Below are 21,840 nucleotides of genomic sequence, written 5' to 3'. Positions count from 1 at the left end.
TGTCGGTGAACAGAGGCCCTCAACCATCAGCCTAGGAAAGGCCCAGCTCTCTGTAGGGTGGCTGCTTTCTGTCCTTCCCTGCAATCCAGGTGGGTTTTTCTGAGAGCCTGCTGTGTGCTGGGCATGTCCGGGAGCTAAGGAGAGACAGAGGACAAGCACACGAGGTCCCTGTCCCTTTGGCACTGAGACCCCAGTGAGGGGAGGTGACAGCTTAACACATGAACAAATGTGATTTGAGCATTTGTTCAATCACATTTGGAGGATGGGCGGGGAAAGCCTCTGAGAAGGAGGTGAAAATTGAGAAGCCATCTCAGTGAAGCAAGGGAGTGGACTGTGCTTGGTTCTGAGGGCTGTGTGCCAGTTTGGTTGGAAGCATCGTGGCTTAGTCCACGCAGGTTACTGTAAGAGAATACCATAGACTGGGGACTTTATAAACAACACATTTATTTCTCACAGTGTTGGAGGCTGGGAAGTTCAAGATCAAGGTACCTGCAGATTTCCTCTTGTCTGGGGGGTACCTGCATTCTGCTTCTAAGACGGCTCTTTTTGCCAAACGAGGTCTCTGAGGCCCCTCTCATAAGGGCACTACTCCCATTCCTGAAGGCTTCACCTGCCAAAGGCCCCACCTCCTAACGCCAGCACACTGGGGGTTAGGTTCCAACATATGAATTTTGTGGGGACCTATTCAGTCCATAGCACATAAATTGCAAATTGGGGGCCCAGAGACAGACCTGAGACAAGATTTGTCTAAAAGCAAAACAAATGAAATATGGACAAATATTTTAAAATCAAGAGATTTCCCATAAAACTCCATGTTTATAGCATCTCTTGAAACAGTAGAAGCTCTTGTACCCCAGGCCCTCATTCCTGCAAGGCCACAATCAGCCACAGATGGGCAGGCTGTGGTTACACAAGGGCCAGATTCTGGCCAGGACCAAAGGCATTCATCCAGTGGCCCAGGTGTAAAGTCACAGGAACAGGGAAGGAACAAGGAAAATGAGGTCCTTGTGCTTTATACATAAAAAGAGTACCTACAAGTAGCGCTGATTACTATGTTCTTTGCCCTGGTTTCAATCTTATTTTACAATACATATTCTGGGAAAGACTGAATTATTGCCAAAGGAAATGCCTACTGTCAAAGTCCATTTATTTATTAATTCAGCAGGTATACTTAGTAACAGCCTCCCTCTCTGGGCCATGGTCTGAGTGCACATGTTTTAAGGTTCATCCTTTACTTCTAAGAACCTCAGAGTCTACTAGAGAAGAACTTAAAAGCCAAATCATAATGTTAGCTGTTGGGAAGGGGTGAAATTTCAAAGGATTTATTAAAAATTATGTTCGAAAACTGTGGAACACTCTGATAGTAGACTGCTCCCTTTTCAAAATTTCACTGCAAATAGATATGCTGGTATATTTTTAATACAAAAATAAAGTATAAAAATCAATTTGCACAAATATAAAAAACTGGGTAATGGTAAAATACTTCTGTAAAAACCATTTCTTTTCAGATTAATTACCTTTTATGACCAAAAAAAAAGGAGAAAAAATAACTTCATAGGAATTGACTATGACTGGGTGTTTTTATTTTTCAAAAGATTTTTGCCTTGAACTTGCCTGTCATCACACTTCCTTATTACATCTAGGCTATGGGTGAAGGATATGTGTGTGGAGGACATGGAAGACGCCCTCAAAGGGATTACTTTCTCTTTCAGTAATTTTTTACATATCATTCATTCATTCATTTTTATTTTAATAGCTTTAGGGGTACCAGTGGTTTTTGGTTACATGGATGAATTGTATACGTGAAGGCTATGATTTTAGTGTACCCATTACTGAGTGGTATATGTCATACCCAATATGTAGTTTGTTATCCCTCACCCCCCTCTTACCCCCATTTCTGAGTCTCTAGTGTCCCTGATATCATTCTTATGCCTTTGCATGCCTGTGGCTTGGCTCCCACTTACAAGTAAGAACATGCAATATCTAGCTTTCCACTCCTGAATTACTTCACTTAGAATAATGGCCTCCAGTTCCATCCAAGTTGCTGCAAAAGACATTATTTTGTTCTTTTTTTATAGCTGAGTGGTATTCCATGGCATATATATATCACATCTACTCTTCAGTTGATAAGCACTTAGATTGGTTCCATATGTTTGCAATTGTGAATTGTGCTGCAGTAAACATACACGTGCATTTTTACACACAATTTAAAGTTTGTCCAGACAGTGGTGCCTCTGAAACCAGTCTTTTTAGAAAGGCTCATTAACGGGGTGGGCCAGGGACGTCCCCACCTTCTTCTTATGACTAAAGGAGGGCTGAGCTCCCAAAGGTGGTGGGAGAGGGGTGGCAAGTGGCCGTGATGTTCATGTCCTGGCTCCTGTGACTTGAAAGCTCCACTTTGGAGGGATATGGGACTGCTTGGGGCCTGCTGGGCTCAGCGTTTTGGGGCTAACCCTGCTGAGAGATCCAGGTGGGGAATGCTGCTTTGCAGCAAGGCTTATTTGGTGTTGGCAGCACCGGCATGGCTGGTGCGATGCTTTCAAGGAACAGCTTCACCCAAAACACAGGTGCCTTCCTGTCCACATGCTGCATGTACAGCCTCTTAGGGCTGCTCCCTCAAGCTCCTTCTAGGTTGATGTTGCTGAATTGTTAGGAAAGATGGTGTTTTCCCCAGCTTCAGAGCAACTTCAAGGATTAAGGCTCAGGTCCTGGTATCAGTGCAGGTTCTGGGATTTCTCAGTTATACTTTGCTCATGCAGGGCACTGTCCTGCAGGATGTTCATCTTAGATGTCCACAGGTGCCCCATGCATTTACCTAGCGACCAACATGCTGCATCCGAATCTGAAGCACAGGAACAGACACATTCAGACTTGAGATTGGTACTGGGTACTGAGAGAAGCCACTGAGAAGCTAGAAAACGAAGAACTCAACACAGTTGCTAGAAATGGATGGAAACTAGGAATCCAGGAGCATATGGATGATTATCCATCCTTGAAAGGACTCATGGAGTTCCTCCAACACAGATGAGGACCCTGTGTTCCTTGAGCCTATGGTCTGGTGGAAGACATTGGTGTTCCTTAACTAGAGCAAGGCCTGGTGGCTCTGCACTGGGCTAACTACCAAGGCAGAGAGGTGCTTTGGGCTGGGCCGATAGGACCTACAAGCTAAGTGGGAAGGAGAAGCCGTGCAGGAGGAGAGTGACCCTGGGAGGAGGGCTCCTGGGATCTGAGTGACTTCCATGTGTGGCCATCAGCATGTTAAAGACCGTAGGGCAATGAAGGATGGTGCATTCATTTATTGCCTTTAAAGATTGGGTGTTCAGCCTTATGGTTAGGTTGGGCCGGGGCTTGGTCTATAAACCAGAAGCATCAAGGGAACTGCCTTTTCTGCGTGTTTGCAAAGCACAGACCTTGCTGTTCTGGTCAGGAGCTCTTTCCAGCCAGGCTAGGTCTGGGCAAGCCAGAGAGGCATTCTCGAGTCACACAAGTGTAGGGCTCAGCACCTATACTTAATTTAAATTCCTTTAATCCTGTCTTCCTTTAACATTTTGATATCTGTTCATCGTGGGTTATTTTGCATTCATGTTGTTGTTTTTTTTTGAGACGGAGTCTCGCTCTGTCACCCAGGCTGGAGTGCAGTGGCCGGATCTCAGCTCACTGCAAGCTCCGCCTCCCGGGTTCACGCCATTCTCCTGGCTCAGCCTCCCGAGTAGCTGGGACTATAGGCGCCCGCCACCTCGCCCGGCTAGTTTTTTGTATTTTTTAGTAGAGACGAGGTTTCACCGTGTTAGCCAGGATGGTCTCGATCTCCTGACCTCGTGATCCGCCCATCTCGGCCTCCCAAAGTGCTGGGATTACAGGCGTGAGCCACCGCGTCATGTTGTTTTTTAAACAATTATTGCATTCAACTGTTACTTATTTTGATTCTTGAGCTTTTGGGTACCCCCTTAAGCTTCACACCTGAAGCCAGCACCTCACTGGCCTCACCCCAGTTCCAGCTACTCCTGTCTCTCTCTCAGACATGTTGTCACTACAAGTGCATGTGGAAGAAGGCTAGAAGCGTCTCAGTGCAATGCTACCTTAGATTGAAAAAAAGGTGCTCTGCTGACCAAGGCAGAGAGGTGCCTGTGGATGGTGATTTTGTACAGGAGTGCTAAGCAGGCATTGCAGGGGTTCGCACCACTGAACCCATTTGTAGATGTAATGGCCACCCGTTTAGGTGAATGTGAGCAGATACAAAGGAATAAAGACGGCCCAGCCTGCCCCAGGCTTGCTGTGTAAGTGGTGTGGGGGGAGCAGGGGAGGGTCATCTCTCAGGCTGATGGGAAGGCTGCTGCTGAGCTTCGACACCCTGTCATCTCTCGAGTGTCAGTTAGCACATTAATCCAAGCATTGCTGTTCGAGGGGACTGCCCAGCGAGGCTGTGGCAGAAACGAGACACACTTGGCAGAGAATGAGAACACGGAAGGATGGCTAACACCGCCTTTCCATGTCTGAATGGGCATCACTGCAGAACGGAATGAACCATGTTTTCCTCCTTGTTCTAAGAAGACAGCGCTGAGCCCACCAGCTTCCACAGCTAGCTAGAGGACGAAGCTGCAGGGCACAGATTGGGAGCCAGAATTTTTAGTAATTAGGATTTTGAAGAGCAGATCCAGCTGCCCAGGAAACTTGGGAGCTCGAAGTCACCCCTTGCCCACCCCTCATCCTATGCCCAGAGTTCCAAGGAAAGTGACCCTGAGGTGCTTCTCAATATCACATTTGAGTCCTTTTTCTCAAAATCGATCTTTTAATTATAGTATGCTATGTGGTCATCAACACAGTGATACACAGGAGTTTCTTAGACATATGCAGCACGAAGCATGCCATACACATCTGTGGGCAAATCCAAGTTTTCTGATTTGGATCCTATTAGGACATAACCAAGGAGTCTTCTGTGTTAGGAAATTCTGAACTGTAACTTCTTGTATCTCAAAGAATAATAAAATATATGCATTTACAGTGCTTTATAAATCTAAAAGCAAGAAAGCATATAATCTTTGTCCCAAACTACCTTTTATAAATTTCACCTCTGGAGATTAGGTAGACACAGTGTCTGAGAAGAAATGTCTGGAATCAGGACCCTCTAACGGCTGCAGCACGGCACTAGTGCACAGCGAGACGGCTCGAGGGCAAACGATTCAGACCCTGAGAGGACTGACCTACTACACGCCACTTTCTGTCCTTCCTCTCACCCTCAACCCTTGGTCATTCAGTCTGTCAGCACCAGTGTTCTGGAACTGCTTTCCAGACTACCACATCGCCAAACCCAGAGCTGCTAGAACTGGGGGGGACTCAGATGCTGGCAGCCCCAGCTTTCCCACCACCTTTTCCCCATATTATCCTCAGGGTGGCATCTTTGTGCTGTTCCTGCCCAGGCCCCCACGGGCTGTTGCTGCTGCTACTCCTTCCCCGCCTCCCCTTCTCTCCTCCTCTTCTTAGATCTCCCCTCATCTCCCTCCTCCTCCTCTTCTTTGTCCTCTTCCTCATCCTCCTTTCCCTTCTTCTCCTCCCCATCCTCCTCCCTCTATCCTCCTCCCCCTCTTCCCCCTTCTTCCCCTTTTCCTCCTCTTGCCCCTCTTTCTCCTCCTCCTCTCCCTTCCTCCCTTCTCTTCCTCTTGTTATTTCTCTCCTCCTCCCTCATATCCCCACCTTCTTTCCTTCTCTCCCCGCTCCTCTTCATCTTCTCTTCTACCTCATCCTCCATCCCCTCCCCGCCTCCATCGTCCTCCTTCTCCTGTCCCTCCTCCTCCTCCTCTTCCAGCTTGCCTGCTCAGGCTGGCCAAACTCCAGCCACTGCATCATGTTTTCTTCATACCCAGGGCCCAGAAGACCCAGTAACCAACTCCTTCCTGCCCTCAGTTTCCTGATCTGTGTAGCCTAAGGCTGGTGAGATTTTATTTTTTATTTATTTACATTTTTTATTGAGACAGTGATATGGTTTGACTGTGTTCCCACCCAAATCTCATTTTGAATTGTAGTTCTCATAATCTGCACGTTTCATGGGAGGGACCCAGTGGGAAGTAATTGAATCATGGGGGCAGTTACCCCCATGCTGCTGTTCTCATGATAGTGAGTGAGTTCTCACAAGATTTAATGGTTTCGTAAGGGGCTCCCCCTTTGCTCAATTCTCATTCTTCTCCTTGCTGCTACCATGTGAAGAGGGACATGTTTCCTTCCTCTTCCACCATGATTGTAAGTTTCCTGAGGCCTCCCCAGCCCTGGACAACTGCTAGTCAATTAAACTTCATTCCTTTATAAATTACCCAGTCTTGGGTATTTCTTCATAGCAGCATGAGAATGAACTGATACAGACTGGGTCTTGCTCTGTTGCCCAGGCTGGAGTGCACTGACAGGATCCTGGCTCACCGCAGCTGGCTGGAGAGATTTTAAACAGCTCCATCCCCGAACTGCCCACCAAAAACAAAGGAGTCCCTCAATAAGTATACGTTGACTGAGTGGCTTCATTAGTTAAGGAAGGGGCTTTGCAATACAGTGACCCTGTTTTAAGGATAGGAACAGTGAGATTCAGTCCATGCAACTGGTTCTTGGAGTGGCACTGCTGGTCCCTGCTCACTTTCATTCATATTGGAGCTCCCAGCCACCTGTTCTAGAACTGGCATTGATGTTGAGCTCATTGACCTTTGGGTTCTAGAATCCAGCTTTCTGGCAAGCTGGAGACATTTGTTGTCATTCCCATGATGCCCTTGGCCTCCATCATTCCCCAGAGATGAAGGATCGAGAGTCCTCGGGCCCATGTAGGAGCTCATTTGATGCCAAGGTACCCCCACCTGAAAAATAAGAACTTGCAGACTTTCTTTTCAACAGCAAGGACCAGGAGAGAGCTCCTGGTATCCACTTGTTGCTCTGAGCACCTTTATTGTGTCACTGGACAATCACTGTAGCCCTGAACATCAGTGCTTGCCTCCTGAGGAAACTGAGGCACCGAGCACTTCACCAGCTTCATGGCCAAGATTACAGGGAGTGAGACCCCTGAGTCTCGAGGCCTTACTGCCATGCCGCAGCTGTAGCGTCTCGCCCCTGGCGGCTTTCAGGCTTTCCTTTATCCGTGTGCACCCTGCTTTGTCCACCTGCTTACCTATCCTTTCCTAAGTGCAGCTGCAGAGGGCCTTTGGTTCTGGTCTTGGACCCCATCCTCCTTAACCTTGCAGGTCTGCACTCTCCTTGTGTTCATGCCATGGAGATTGCCTCCCCGTCATTTCTACATAGGCTGAATCTGAGCTCATCAGTGTGTCTCGCTGAATTTCCTTTCTAGACACGGCCTCTTCCGCTCCTCATGTGATCCCTGTGGTTGCTGGAAATCTGTTTGAGCACCAGCTGCTCCTGCTAGGGCCTCTCTCGGTGTTTCTTTAGTCCTTTTATTACTGGGAAGATTGAGGCTCACACTGGGTTCATCTGCGGTGTGAAAGACTGCTCACCCAGCAAGGCACAGAACCCTGGCTCTTACCTGGCTCCTTCTCATCCTGTGAAGCCCAGTTGCCTGGATCGCCCTCCTCCCTTCCTCCCCATATCTCTGTCTCTACCCCACTCCCCTACCCCCACCCCTCATTTTCCTCTTAACCACTGAACCAAGGATCAAGTTGAAGTTTTTATCACTCTGTGCAGGGCCTCCTTGGTTTTATATACTGATTCCCTTTTATTCCCACTTCTGTCTCCAGTTCCCCACACCCCTGAGGTGTTTAGGGATGCCTTTTTGTTTGAATATCTGACTGCAGAATGGGCCACTGTGTTTGGCGGGCATGTCCTTCAGTGTCATTTTGTAGACCCCATTCTAGTTCTCCTTTGTCCTTCAGGACCAAGCCTTGAGGGCGCATCTTCATGGAGGTCTCTCGGAGGGCCATGCTCCACACCATCCCGCCTAGGCCCATTTCCCACTCTGTGCACTTGAGGTCAGGCCCGGACTGGCCTCCAGCTCCTCACCTCCTTGCTGTTCTGCTGCAGGGATAGACTTGGGTGAAATTTCCTTTGGGATATATCTACCTAGGAGTGGAACTATTTGGCCATAGGGAAGCTGGAGACATTATGCCTATGATGCCCTTAATTTGACTGAGCCAAGCTAGAGGCCTTCTTCTAACATGTGGTTCATGGGGCTCCCTCCTCCCCATATTCACCTGCAGGCTTCAGAGACCAGCTTCCTGAGTTGGCCCATCCTGAGAGGTGCTCCGGGGACCTCACTGCACCAACAGGCAGCTCTCAGGTTACTAATGAGTTTATGAACACCAAGTTGAGCCTGAGGCTGCTATTTCTTTCTGACAGACAGGAGGAGGAATGAGAAACAGCTTAGGAGAAAAACCCGAGCTCACTAGAACCCCAGTGGGTGCACACCGGATGCAGAGTGCTGATGCCGGAGGGCCCATGCAAGAGGGTGCTGAGCTCTTCCCATGGCAGCCAGAGCCAAGGGCTGCTCCCGGCAGGCTATGACCGCACAGCACGTTTATGAAGCCTTTGTCCCCGTCGCCCCATTCTGTAAATCACAGATTCCCACTTGGCTGACTTTTCTATTGGGCTGTTCTCTTTTCCTACTTTATTTGCAGGGAGTTTCTTATCTATATTGAGCGATTAGATTAATGCCTACTTTGTACATAGCGCATGTCATCATCTGAAAAGATCTTCTTTGGCCAAGTGTCATGGCTTACGCCTGTAATCCCAGCACTTTGGGAGGCCAAGGTGGGTGGATCACTTGAGGTCAGTTGTTGAAGACCAGCCTGGCCAACATGGTGAAACTCTGTCTCTACTAAAAATACAAAAATTAACCAGGCATGGTGGTGGGCATCTGTAGTCCCAGCTACTTGGGAGGCTGAGACAGGAGAATCACTTGAACCCAGGAGGTGGAGGTTGCAGTGAGCTGAGATGGCACCACTGTACTCCAGCCTGGGTGACAAAGTGAGACTGTCTCAAAAAAAAAAAAAAAAATATATATATATATATATATTCTTTGACTTTACTTTCTGCCTCTTCTATTTGTGTGTGAGCTATTCTATTCATGCTATACCTGTAGAATCTAGGCCAGTTTCTGGTGTTTAATAAATGTTTGTGAGTGAGTAAAGGAGTGAATCTAGTTTAGAGCCATGTGTAGCCCACACACAGCTCACAGCCCCAGGCTGTACAGGTGAGCTTCAGGGGAGAGTCACTAGAAACAGCACCCTGTTGACTTTGTCTTGCATGTAGTCAGATCTTAGGGAGGGCCATCATTTTCTCAGAAAGTCTTGTAAAACAGAACTAAACCAAACACATCAGCTGTATTCAGTCACCTCCCTAGACTCTCAACCAAAACAAAATGAACTGGCAACTCTTAAATGGCCATAGTTGAGGTAACACTGAAATTCAAGTCATGAAAACTAACATGTAATGCTAATCTTGCCACTAACTTGCTGTTAACATCTTGGAGTTGTTCCTTATCTGTCAGTGAGGGTGCATAGCAGATGCCACCTATACGTATACTAAGGCTCATTCCAGTCTTGAGATGACATCTACCTCCAATGGTGCCATGTCCTCTGAAATATCGCTGTCCTTAGTAAAACCCAGGATTACCCCGGAAGCACATTGTGTAGGATTCACTGCAGTGCCCTCTGGCTAAAGTCATATAGGAGCAATGCTACTCTCACTTGGTGGCAAAGGCTTAAGGCTTAATAAAGGTGACACAGTGCTGGGAATGGCCACCAACCCGGGGCGGGGGGAGTTCAGCAACTTTTGACAGTGGCTTCCCTTAGCTAAATGCACACCCAGCCATACTACCTTCACTGGACTCAGAAGCACCTAATAAATAATTAGCATTGATTAGCAGAGAAACAAACACTCTTTGATGGCTTCTGGTCTTTGGTTTTTGCAGACTAGACTTTTAATCTCCTATAGAACAATGAGGTAATTGAAATGGTCAAAATGCCATATGCAAACAGCCACCTCCTTTGTTTGCCTGGTCTATATTGACAGGATCTTATTTCATGACTCGATATTTCTAGTGACTTTGCATGGATCTCCTACCCTCTGGAATAATCTTCCTTGTTTATAGGAGTTAAAATGAGATCATTGTTCCCAAATCAGGAAGTATTTTTAAAAGACAGATTCCTGGACCCCACTCTGGGAAATTCAAAGCTCCCTAGGTCCAGGGTGGAAGCTAAGAACCTGTATTTATTTTAATGTTTTAAACTTGGCTTCATACAGAGCCAAATTTGATCGTCCTGGAACTAAGCAGTCGTTATAGTTTCTTTTAAATCTAAGGTTCTTTGTGATTTGTATCTGAATTTCATAAAACCTCCTCTCCACTCTTCCAAGTCCCAGTCTACACATTGCTGTGGTTACAGCACATCTGGGGAAAGCCACCAGGAGAGTCCAGAGGCAAGGCTGCACGAGCTCCATAGCTAGGTTCTCATTGCTGTTGCTACTTTCAGAGCCGGGTAAAGTAGCTATCGTATTATAAACCAGGAGTTGCCCATAAGGACGAGGAATCAGGTGGATTTTCCTCAGCAAGAGAATAATTTCTTAGACTGAAACTGACAGCAGAAGGCCGACTGAATCTTAGGGAATGGTGTCGCTGCTGGAGGCTTTCAGTCTTTAACAAGCCAACTTTTCATGAGGCATAAAAAACAGGAGACTAAATAGAAGGCCCACTGTTCTCCCTGGCTGGGACACTGGCTTCTACATAAGCCACAGGAACTTTACCTTTTGATTGTTTGGGGGAAGGAATTCCAGCAAAAACACTGAAGACCTTGATGTGGTTCTCTAGGCAGGGTTTGGAAAGAACTGTGTTTTCCCAGGAGCTGTGTCCACCCTCCAACCCCACACTGAGTTAGGAACATGGTCTTCTTTCTTCATTCACGTGATGATACTTTGTGCTTCTGGGAAATGGATGGAGGACTCGGAAAGCCTACTGACTCTTTTTTTTAATGACACATGGGTTCCCTGCCCACTCCCAGGCCCTGTGAGGAAACACAAAGGCCCATCTGGGTGTCATCCTTAGTCACTAAAGCCGCATACTCCCTGGAGCATATGAGGCACATCAAACGCCTCCCTTCTGGAAAGCCCGCCTGCACATGTCCACACGAAACAGGACTCTCACTTTGCAGAGCTCCAGGGGCTGCAAGTCTGGAAGCTGGGGAGGAGGCCATGCTCCTGGCTGACGGGCTGCCAGGCCCTGTAGTGGGGACCTGCTTGTTCTGCTGCTGACCCCGTAGGAGGAGTCCCTGGGGAGAGCATCCCTATGGGACCCCCACAATGGCCCCGCTGGAAACTCCAGCACCAGCCCTTTGGGTGAGTGTCCTGGGTCCAAGGGTGGGAGTGCTGGGCAGGCCTGTGTAGGCCTGTGCACCCTAAGCCCCAGCCCCTGAGGCAGGAGGAGGGACAGGAACAAGTTAGGCTAGAACTCAGCCCACTGTTCTCCAGTTGGGGCTCTTCTCACCCAAGCTCCTCCTTTCCCTCCACCTAAGTTTAGAAGCTGCTGCTCCTGCCTTGGGAACCTGTCATGGGATTGAGGCCAGGCCTGGTGCCCTTTGATCATTGCAAAGGTTCCCAGTGCCTGCTGGTGCCAGAACCATGGAAAGTCAGGAAACAAAGAATGCAGATGTCAGGTGGGAGGAAGGCCCAGGTACCCTGTGGCCCTTCAGCCTCCCAGGGTGCTTATAAAAGAAATATTTAATGCATCTGAAATAAACTTTACCTGGAAAGCATTTACTGCTAGTTTCAGAATGAAAAATGTATTTTTAGGTCAAAACTGTTATTCGATATGTTTGCAGGCACAACCCTTAGCTAAATCACAAAACACGGATTATTTTATAAATCTTTCCACCATTTCTGGAAAGAAGTACTCCTTGGCTTTGTTATCCTCTCCTCCCTCGTTAGTTAAAGGTTTAACTTTGAATTTAGGCTTAACTTCTCTCTGCTTCCTATATTGCTTTTGAGGTTTATTGACCAGAACATGTGACTTGCACAGGAGCCAGAATCATCCCAAAGGTTAGTAGAGACTGGAGAAATATGAGGACCAGATATTTATACCAGTTTAGTTGCAAAGAGACACTGCCTTATTCATCTTGTGTTCCCATTTCTGTTTGTCTTAAGATATTTTTTAATTTCCCTTTTAATTTCTTCTCTGATCCATTTTAATTTCTTCTCTGATCCATTGGTTGTTCAGGAACATGTTGTTAAATGTCTACATATTTGTAGATTTCCTGAAATTACTCCTGTGATTAATTTCTAGTTTCATACCCTCATGGTGGGGATCTTCTCTTTGCCTCCTTTGTGGTGTCTTCAGATCCTGTTTGCCCATTTGTAATGGTTCAGCTGGCTTCACCACAAAGGAAAACTACCTTTTCCATCTTCCCTTGCTACCTCTTGTGCTAAGCTGCTGCCATACTGTTGTCCTAATGACCATACCCTCCAGGATGCAGAGGTGGTTTTATCTTTTAGGAACCATCAGGGCCATGGATGTGGCATGCCATCCACCTCTGTGAGTAAGCGTACCACACCTGTCAGCATGCACAGCGTGTCTGTGTAGAGGCGCACGTCCTCTTCGTCCTCCAGCTGAGAGGATTCTGTATCCAGTTTACTCCCTGCAGCATCCTGATGATGACAAAAAGACCTGGAAGTGTTTCCGAGACAGTTCATAAGTCTCTGAGAGCAGGTCCTGGTTAAACGAACCATGGAGCTGCCGTGCTGAGAACAGCACTGCCCACGGGAAAGCGGACAGGTCTGTGCGCTTGTGAAGGGAACAGGTCGCCGACGCTAAAGGGGAGCACGGGCTCCAGGGAGGATTCCTGAGTATTCCCATTCGTGTATTCTCTCTGAATTCGTGTATTCTCTGAATTGAGAGAATACACGAATTTGCATACACAGGGTGTCTGCAAAGTTGGGAACCAGGACACACCTACTTTTAAACTGTCAGTTACATTTTCAAATGCTATATTCAATGTGTTTTCAGGCGAATACCTAAGTAATGAGTATAATTATTAAATTGAAAAAAAGGAACAAAATGCAGAGTGTCCAAAAATCTAGAAACAGTGGAAAAAATAGTCTATTTATAGCACGTTTTCATGTGAGCAATTGGACACTTGCTTTAAATTTAGTTATCTGGAAATTGACAAAAAACAAAACAAAAACATTAAGTTAATTGTTTGAAAAGTGTCACCACATTGGCCAGGCTGGTCTCAAACTCCTGACCTCAGGAGATCCACCCGCTTTGGCCTCACAAACTGCTGGAATTACAGGCCTGAGCCACCGTGCCCAGCTGAGTATTTTTAAAAAGGGAAAAGAAACTGTAGGCTATTTGAGTGTTAACTGCTAAGAAGAATAAAATAAAACAGGAAGTGGGGCTGGGTGGTACTGAGGTGGGCTGGAGTGTTGAGATGAGATGGGGTCGGCAAGGAGAAAGATCTGAAGGAGGGAGCCAGCCTTCAGGATTGGTGTGAGCACTCACGGGAGAGCTCTGTGTTTTCACCTACTGGGGATGGAGGACTGTGGTCACCAAGAAACCCAGACCACATCCAGCTCGGCCCTGACAGCTTGCTCTGATGTCACAGCACCTCTCTGTGCCCAGTTTTCTCCAGCAGGCCCTTCCAGCACCAGTGCTGTTTGCCCTGGTCATGATAGCTTTTATCTTTAATTAATTCATTGACAGCATGTGTTGATATACATATACATTGTGGAATGGCCCAATCAAGCCACTTAACATGCATCACCTCACATATTTAACGTTTTTATGTGATGAAAACACTTAAAATGTACTCTAATGGTGATTTTTGTGTATACAATGCAGTAGTTCCGCCTACTTATCTGTGGTTTTGCTTTCTGTGATTTCACTTACCTTTGGCCATTCACAGTGCAAATATACTAAACGGAAAACCCCAGAAAAAAGCAATTTATATGTTTTAAATTGTGTGCCATTTTGATTAGTGTGATGTAATCTCACACCTTCTCGTCTTTTCCTGCCTTATCCCATGGGGGACGTGAATCTTCCCTTTGTCCAGCATCTCGGTGCTGTACGCACTCCCTGCCTGTTAGTCACTTAGGAGCCAGCCTGGTCATCAGATTGACTGTCACAGTATCTGTGTTCAAGTCACCTTTATTTTACTGAATAATGGCTCCACAGAGCAAGAGTAGAGGTGCTGGCAACTTGGATATGCCAAAGAGAAGCCGGAAAGTGCTTGCTTGCTTGCTTGCTTGCTTGCTTCCTTTTTTTTTTTTTTTTTTTTTTTTTTGAGATGAAGTCATGCTCCGTCACCCAAGCTGGAGTGCAGTCACGCCATCTTGGCTCACTGCAACCTCCGCCTCCCAAGTTCGAGTGATTCTCCTGCCTCAGCCTCCCAAGTAGCTGGGATTACAGGTGCTCACCACCATGCGTGGCTCATTGTATTTTTAGCAGAGACAGGGTGTTGCCATGTTGGCCAGGCTGGTCAACTCCTGAGCTCGGGTGATCTGCCCATCTCAGCCTCCCAAAGTGTGGGATTACAGGCATGAACCACCACGCCCAGCTGGAAAGTACTTTCTTTAAGTGAAAAGGTGAAAGCTCTCAATTTCATAAGGAAAGAAAAAAATCATTTGCTGAATTTGCTAAGAACTTCAAGAAATACAGTAAGATATTTTGCGAGAGACCACATTCATGTAACTTTATTAGAGTTTGTTGTTAATCTCTTGCTCCAACTAATTTATAAATTAAACTGTATTGTTAATTGTTGTTAATCTCTTACTTTGCCTAATTTGTAAATTAAACTTTATTACAGGTATGTCTGTATAGGAAAAAAATAATAATAATATAGGTAGAGCATCCCAAATCTGAAAACACACAACCTGAAATGCTTCAAAATCTAAAACTTTTTGAGCAGCAACATGATACTCCAAGGAAATATTCATCGGAGGGTTTTGGATTTGGGATTTTCAGATTTGGGATGTTCAACTGGTAAGCATAATGCAAACATTCCAAGATCCAAAAAAATTTGAAACACTGCTGGTCCCAAGCATTTTGGAGAAGGGATACCCAACTGGTATATATAGGGTTCTGTACTATTTGTGGCTTCATGCATCCACCTGGTATCTTGGAATGTACCCTTTGTGAATGACAGGAAGACCACTGTATATTGTTATTAACTGTAGTCACTATGATGTGCAATAGATCTGTTGAACTTATTCCTCCTATGTAGCTGAAACTTTGTACATTTCCACCAACATCTTCCCAAACCCTGAACCTCTGGCCTCTGGTAAGACCATCCTCCTCTCACCATCCTACTCTCTGCTTCTATGAGTTCAACTTGTTTAGATTCCACATGTAGGTGAGAACACGTGGTGTTTGTCTTTCTGTGGGTGTGTTGTTTCTCTTAGCATAATGTCCTCCACATTCATCTACGTTGTCACAAATGGCAGGATTTCCTTCTCTTTTAGGCTGAATAGTATTCTATCGTGCACTCTATTATACCACATTTTCCTTATTCATTCATTCATCGATGGGCACGTAGGTTGATTCCGTATTTGGCTATTGTGAATAATGCTACAGTGAACCTGGGAGTGCAGATCTCTGTTTGACATACTGATTTCATATCCTTTGGATGTATGCTCAGATGTGAGATTGCTGAATCATATATTCTACTTTTAATTATTTGAGGAATCTCCATACTGTTTTTCCATAATGGTTATACTAACCTATGTTCCCACCAATAGCGTATAGGGTTTTCTTTGCTCCACATCTTCACCAACACTCATTATCTTTCCTGTTATTAGTAATAGCCATTCTAACAGGTGTGAGCTGGTATCTCATCATGCATTTGCATTGCCCTGATTGTCAGTAATATTGAACATGTTTTCATATACATTTTAGTTATTTGTATGTCTTATTTGGAAAAATCTTTATTCAAGTTCTTTACCCATTTTTCAATCAGGTTTTTTATTTGTTTTCTTGTTATTGGTTTTTTGGGTTCCTTGTATGTTTTGAATATTAATCACTTACCAGATTTACACTTTGCAAATATTCTCCCCCATTTTGTAGGTTGTCTCTTCACTCCGTTGATTGTTTCCTTTGCTGTGCAGAAACTTTTTGGTTTGATGTAATTCCCATTGCCAATTTTTGCTTGTGTTGCCTGTATTTTTAGGACATATTCCCCAAATCATTGCCCAAACCAACATCATGGAGGTTTTCCCTTATATTTTATCTAGTAATTTCATATTTTCAGGTCTTATGTTTAAATCGTTAATTTATTTTGAGTTGACTTTTTTATGTGGTGTGAGATGAGGATCTAATTTCATTCTTCTGCATATGGAGATCCAGTTTTCCCAATACCATTTATTGAAGGGACTGTCCTTTCTCCATTAACTTGAGTTAATATTATGATGTTAACTGTGGGCTTTTCATATGTGGTCTTTATTGTGTTAAGGAACATTATCATGAAAGGATTTCAATTTTGTCAAATCCTTTTCTTGCTTCTACTTTCTGTCTAAACCATATGACATTATCATACAGCTTTTGTCCATTCTGTTGATGTGGTATATCACATTATTGATTTGTGTATGTTGAATCATCCTTGCATCTGTCCTTGCAAGGATAGGTCCCTCTTGGTCATGGTGATTTAGTTTGGATATTTGGCCCTGCCCAAATCTCATTTGGAATTGTAATCCCCAATGCTGGAGGTGGAGCCTGGAGGGGGAGGTATTTGGATCATGAGGGTGCATCCTTTACAGCTTGGTGCTGCCTTTGTGATAGTGAGTTCTTGTGAGATCTGGTAATTTAAAAGTGTGTGGCACCTCCCCCTGCCACTCTATCTCACTTGCTCCTACTTTCACCATGTGACATGCCTGCTCCCCTTCACCTTCCACCATGATTGTGATTGTAAGCTTCCTGATGCCTCCCTAGAAGCTAAGCAGATGCCAGCACCAAGCTTTCTGTAAAGCCTGCAGGACCATGAGCCAATTAAACCTCTTTATAAATTACACAATCTTAGACATTTCTTTATAGCAATGCAAGAATGGACTAATACACATGGTGAATGATTTTTTTAATGTCTTGTCAAATTCAATTTGCTAGTATACATATTTTGTTGAGGAATTTGGCATCTATGTTATCCGGGATATTGACCTACACTTTTATTTTCCTGTAGTGCGCTTATCTGGCTTTGGTATCAGGGTAATACTGGCCTCATAAAGTGAGTTTGGAAGCATTCCCTCCTCTTCAGTTTTTTGGAAAAGTTTGAAATTGGTTGGTATTAGCTCTTTAATTGGTTGGTAAAATTCAGCCATGAAGCCATCTGGTCCTGGTTTTTTTTTTTTTTTTTTTTGATGAAGACTTTCTATTACTGACTTAGTCTCCTTACATTTATTGGTCTATTCCTTTTTTTGGTGTATAATTGTTCACAATAGTCTCTTATGATACTTCAGTGTTTCTGTGGTATCTGTGGTAATGTCTGCTCTTTCATTACTGATTTTATTTTGAGTCTTCTCTTTCTTTTTTTCTTAGTCTAGCTAAAGGTTTGTCAATTTTATCTCTTTTCAAAAAACCAAGTCTGTTTTTATGACCTTTTCTATTGTTTTTCTAGGCTCCATTTCATGTACTTCTGTTATGATTGTTGTCATTTTTTTCCTTCTAACTTTGGGCTTAGTTTGTTCTTCATATTCTAGTTTCTTGATGTATAACCTTAGGTTGTTTATGTGAGACCTTTTTTTAATGTACGCATTTATTACAATAAGCTCCTCTTAGAACTGTTTGCGGTATCTCATAAGTTTTGATTTGATGTGTTTCTGGGTTTTTTTTTTATTTTTTTGTCTCAAGATAGTTTTTAATCTCCCTTTTAATTTCTTCTTTGATCCATTGGCTGTTCAGAAGCCAATGTTGTTTGATTTCTATATATTTGTGAATTTTCTGAAATTACTTTCTGATCTAGCTTGAATCCATGTCCTCACCAAATCTCATGTTGAATTGTAATCCTCAGTGTTGGAAATGGGGCCTGGTGAAATGTGATTGGCTCCTGGGAGTGGATTTCTTATGAATGGTTTAGCACCATCTTCTTGGTACTGTTCTCATGATAATGAGTGAGTTCTCACGAGATCTGGTTGTTCAAAAATGTGTGGTACCTCCCTCTTCTCTCTCTTGCTTCTGCTCTGGCCATGTGATATGCCTGCCACCCCTTTTGCTTCTGCCATGATTATAAGTTTCCTGGGGCCTCCCCAGAAGCTGAGAAGATGCTAGCATTATACTTCCTGTACAGCCTGTGGAACTGTGAGCCAATTAAAACCCTTTTCTTTCTAAATTACCCAGTCTCAGATATTTCTTTATAGCAGTGCAAGAATGGACTAATACAGAACATTGGTACATAGGAGTGGAGCATCGCTATAAAGATATATGAAAATGAGGAAGCAACTTTGGAACTGGGAAACAGGCAGAGATTGGAAAACTTGGGAGGCTCAGAAGACAAGAAGATGAGCAAAAGTTTGGAACTTCCTAGAGACTAGTTGAATGGTTGTGACCAAAATACTGATAATGAGGTGGATGGTGAAGGCCAGGTTGAAGAAGTCTCAGATGGAAATGAGGAACTTATTGGGAAATAGAGCAAAGGTCACTTTTATTATGCCTTAGCAAAGAGCTTGGCTGCATTGTGCCCCTAACCTAGGGATCTGTGGAACTCTGAACTTGAGACTGATGATTTAGGGCATCTGATGGAATAAATTTCTAAGCAGCAAAGCATTTAAGATATGGCCTGGCTGCTTCTAGTAACCTGTGCTCATAAGTGTAAGCAAAGAAGTGACCTAAAGTTGGAACTTATATTTAAAGGGGAAGCAGAGCATAAAAGTTCAGAAAATGTGCAGCCTGGCCATGTGGTAAAAGAGAAAAGCCTATTTTCACAGGAGGAATTCAAGCAGGCTGCAGAAATTTGCATAAGTAAAAAGAAACCTAGTGCTATTAGCCAAGACAATGGGAAAAAGGCCCCAAAGGCATTTCAAAGACCTTTGCAGCAGCCTCTCTTTTCACACAGGACCAGAAGTTTAAGAATACAGCATGGGCTGGGCGCGGTGGCTCAAGCCTGTAATCCCAGCACTTTGGGAGGCCGAGACGTGTGGATCACGAGGTCAGGAGATTGAGACCATCCTGGCTAACCCGGTGAAACCCCGTCTCTACTAAAAAATACAAAAAACTAGCCGGGCGCTGTGACGGGCGCCTGTAGTCCCAGCTACTCGGGAGGCTGAGGCAGGAGAATGGCATGAACCCAGGAGACGGAGCTTGCAGTGAGCTGAGATCGGGCCACTGCACTCCAGCCTGGGCGACAGAGCGAGACTGTGTCTCAAAAAAAAAAAAAAAAAAAAAAAAAAGAATACAGCATGGTTTCATGGGTCAGACCCAGGGCCCCACTAACCTGCTGTTCCCTGCATCTCAGCAGCTCTTGTTTCAGCCATAGCTCAAAGGGGCCCAGGTACGGCTGAAGCGGCTGCTTCAGAGGGTTCAAGCCATAAGCCTGGGGGGCGTTCACATGATATTAAGGCTGCAGGTGCACAGAATGCAAGAGTTAATCCTTGGGAGCCTCCACCTAGATTTCAGAGAATATATGGGAAATCCTGAGTGCTCAAGCAGAAGCCGCTGCAGGGGCAGAACCTCTACTAGAATGGTGCAAAGGGGAAATGTGGGGTTTGAGCCCCCACACTAGTTCCCACTGGAGCACTGCCTAGTGGAGCTGTGGGAAGAGGGCCACCACCCTCCAGACCCCAGAGTGGCAGATCCTGGCAGCTTGCACCCTCAGCATGGAAAAGCCACAGAAACCTAATGCCAGTTTGTGAGAGCAGCCTCAGGGACTGAGCCTTGCAAAGCCACTGGGGTGGGACTAGTTGCCCAAGGCCTTGAGAGTCCACCCGTCACACCAGTGTACCCTGGATGTGAGACATGGAGTAAAAGGAGATTGTTTTGGAGCTTTAAGATTTAATAACTGCCCTGCTGGGTTTTGGACTCGTGTGGGGCCTGTAGCCTCTTTCTTTTGGCTGATTTTTCCCTTTTAAGATGGGAATATTTTACCCAATGCTTGTACCTCCATTGTGTCTTGGAAGTAAATAACTTATTTTTGATTTTTACAGGCTTGTAGGTGGAAGAGATTTGCCTTATCTCAGATGAGACTTGGGATTTTGGACTTTTGAGTTAATGCTGGAATGATTTTGGACTTTGGGGGACTATTGAGAAGGCATAATTGTATTTTGCAATGTGAGAAGGACAAGATGTTTGGGGGACCAGGGGCAAAATGATATGATTTGGATTTATGTCCCCAACAAATCTCATGTCAAATTTTAATCCCTGTTGTTGGAGGTGGGGCATGGTGGGAGGTGTTTGGATCATAAGAGTGGATGCCTTATGAATGGTTTAGCACCATCCCCTTGATGTAGTGCTCATGATAGTGAATTTTCATGAGATTCGGTTGTTTAAAAGTGTGTGGCACCTCCTTCCCACCCTCATTCTCTATTGCTCCTGCTCTGGCCATGCTCCCACTTTGCCTTCCACCATGATTTAAGTTTCCTGAGGCCTCCCCAGAAGCTAAGCAGATACTAGCACCATGCTTCCTGTACAACCTGCAGAACCATGAGCCAATTAAATCTCTTTTCTTTATAAATTACTCAGTCTCAGGTATTTCTTTATAGCAATGGGCTAACGGCCTAATGTACTCCTATTATTGATTTCTAGTTTCATGCCATGGTAGTAGGAAAAGATACTTGATGCTATTTCAATCTTCTTAAGTTTGTTAAGCTTTGTTTTGTGACCTAATATATGGTCTGTCCTGGAAGGCATTCCATGTGTGCTTGAGAATAATGGATATTTTGTTGCTGCTGAATGGAATGCTCTGTATATGTCTATTAGATGCATTTGGTGTAAAGAGCAATTCAAGTCTCCTATGCTGAGTGTTGATGTCCCATCAGTATTTATATGTTGAAACCTCATCACTCATCTGATAGTATTAAGAGGTAGGGCCTTGTGGAAAGTAAGACATGAAGACTTATGAATGGGATTAGAGCCCCTATGAATGGTATTAACACCCTTATAAAAGAGATTGAAGGGGGCATGTTTGCCCCTTTCCACCATGTCAGGACACAGCAACAAGGTGCAATCTATGAAAAATGGGCCCTCATCAGACATTGTATCTGCTAGAACCCTGACCTTGGATTTCCCGGCCTCTAGAAGTTTAAGAAATAGGCCAGGCATGGTGGCTCACATCTGTAATCCCAGCACTTTGGGAGGCTGAGGTGGGTAGATCACCTGAGGTCAGGAGTTCAAGACCAGCCTGGCCAACATGGCAAAACCCCATCTCTACTAAAAAGACAAAAATTAGCCAGATGTGGTGGTGCATGCCTGTAGTCCCAGCTACTTGGGAGGGTGAGGCAGGAGAATCGCTTGAACCTGAGAGGCAGAGGTTGCAGTGAGCCAAGATCATGCCACCACACTCCAGCCTAGGCAACAGAGTGAGACTCCATCTCAAAAACAACAAGAAGTTTAAGAAATAAATTTGTATTATTTACAAATTACCTAGCCTAAGGTATTTTTTTTAAAACAGCCTGAACAGACTAAGACAAAATTTAATTTTTAAATAATTTTCTGCCTGGCTGATCTATTGTTGAAAATGGGATATTGACATCCACTACTATTATTGTATTACAGTTTATCTCTGCCTTCAGATCTCTTAATTTTTGCATTTAGGTGCTCTGATGTTTGGTGCATATATATATATATATATACACACACACACACACAATTATGTCTTCTTGATGAATTCAATCCTTTATTATCATATAATTACCATCTTTGCCTTTTTTCAGAGTTTGACTTAAAGTCTGTTTAAACTGATG

General features: G+C 44.7%; 1 protein-coding gene across 3 annotated transcripts in view; it reads left to right on the top strand.

Annotated features, from left to right (window-relative positions):
• FAM3B (FAM3 metabolism regulating signaling molecule B) overlaps positions 1–21,840 on the top strand; it is a 57,959-nt gene that overhangs the window by 6,495 nt on the left and 29,624 nt on the right. The gene's annotated exons all lie outside the window — the stretch shown is intronic.

This window comes from Macaca fascicularis, chromosome 3 (assembly GCF_037993035.2).
Source record: "Macaca fascicularis isolate 582-1 chromosome 3, T2T-MFA8v1.1".
NCBI classification, from domain to species: Eukaryota; Metazoa; Chordata; class Mammalia; order Primates; family Cercopithecidae; genus Macaca; species Macaca fascicularis.
Note: the sequence above shows the minus strand (reverse complement) of the source record. Positions and strands in the feature narration are given on the sequence as shown.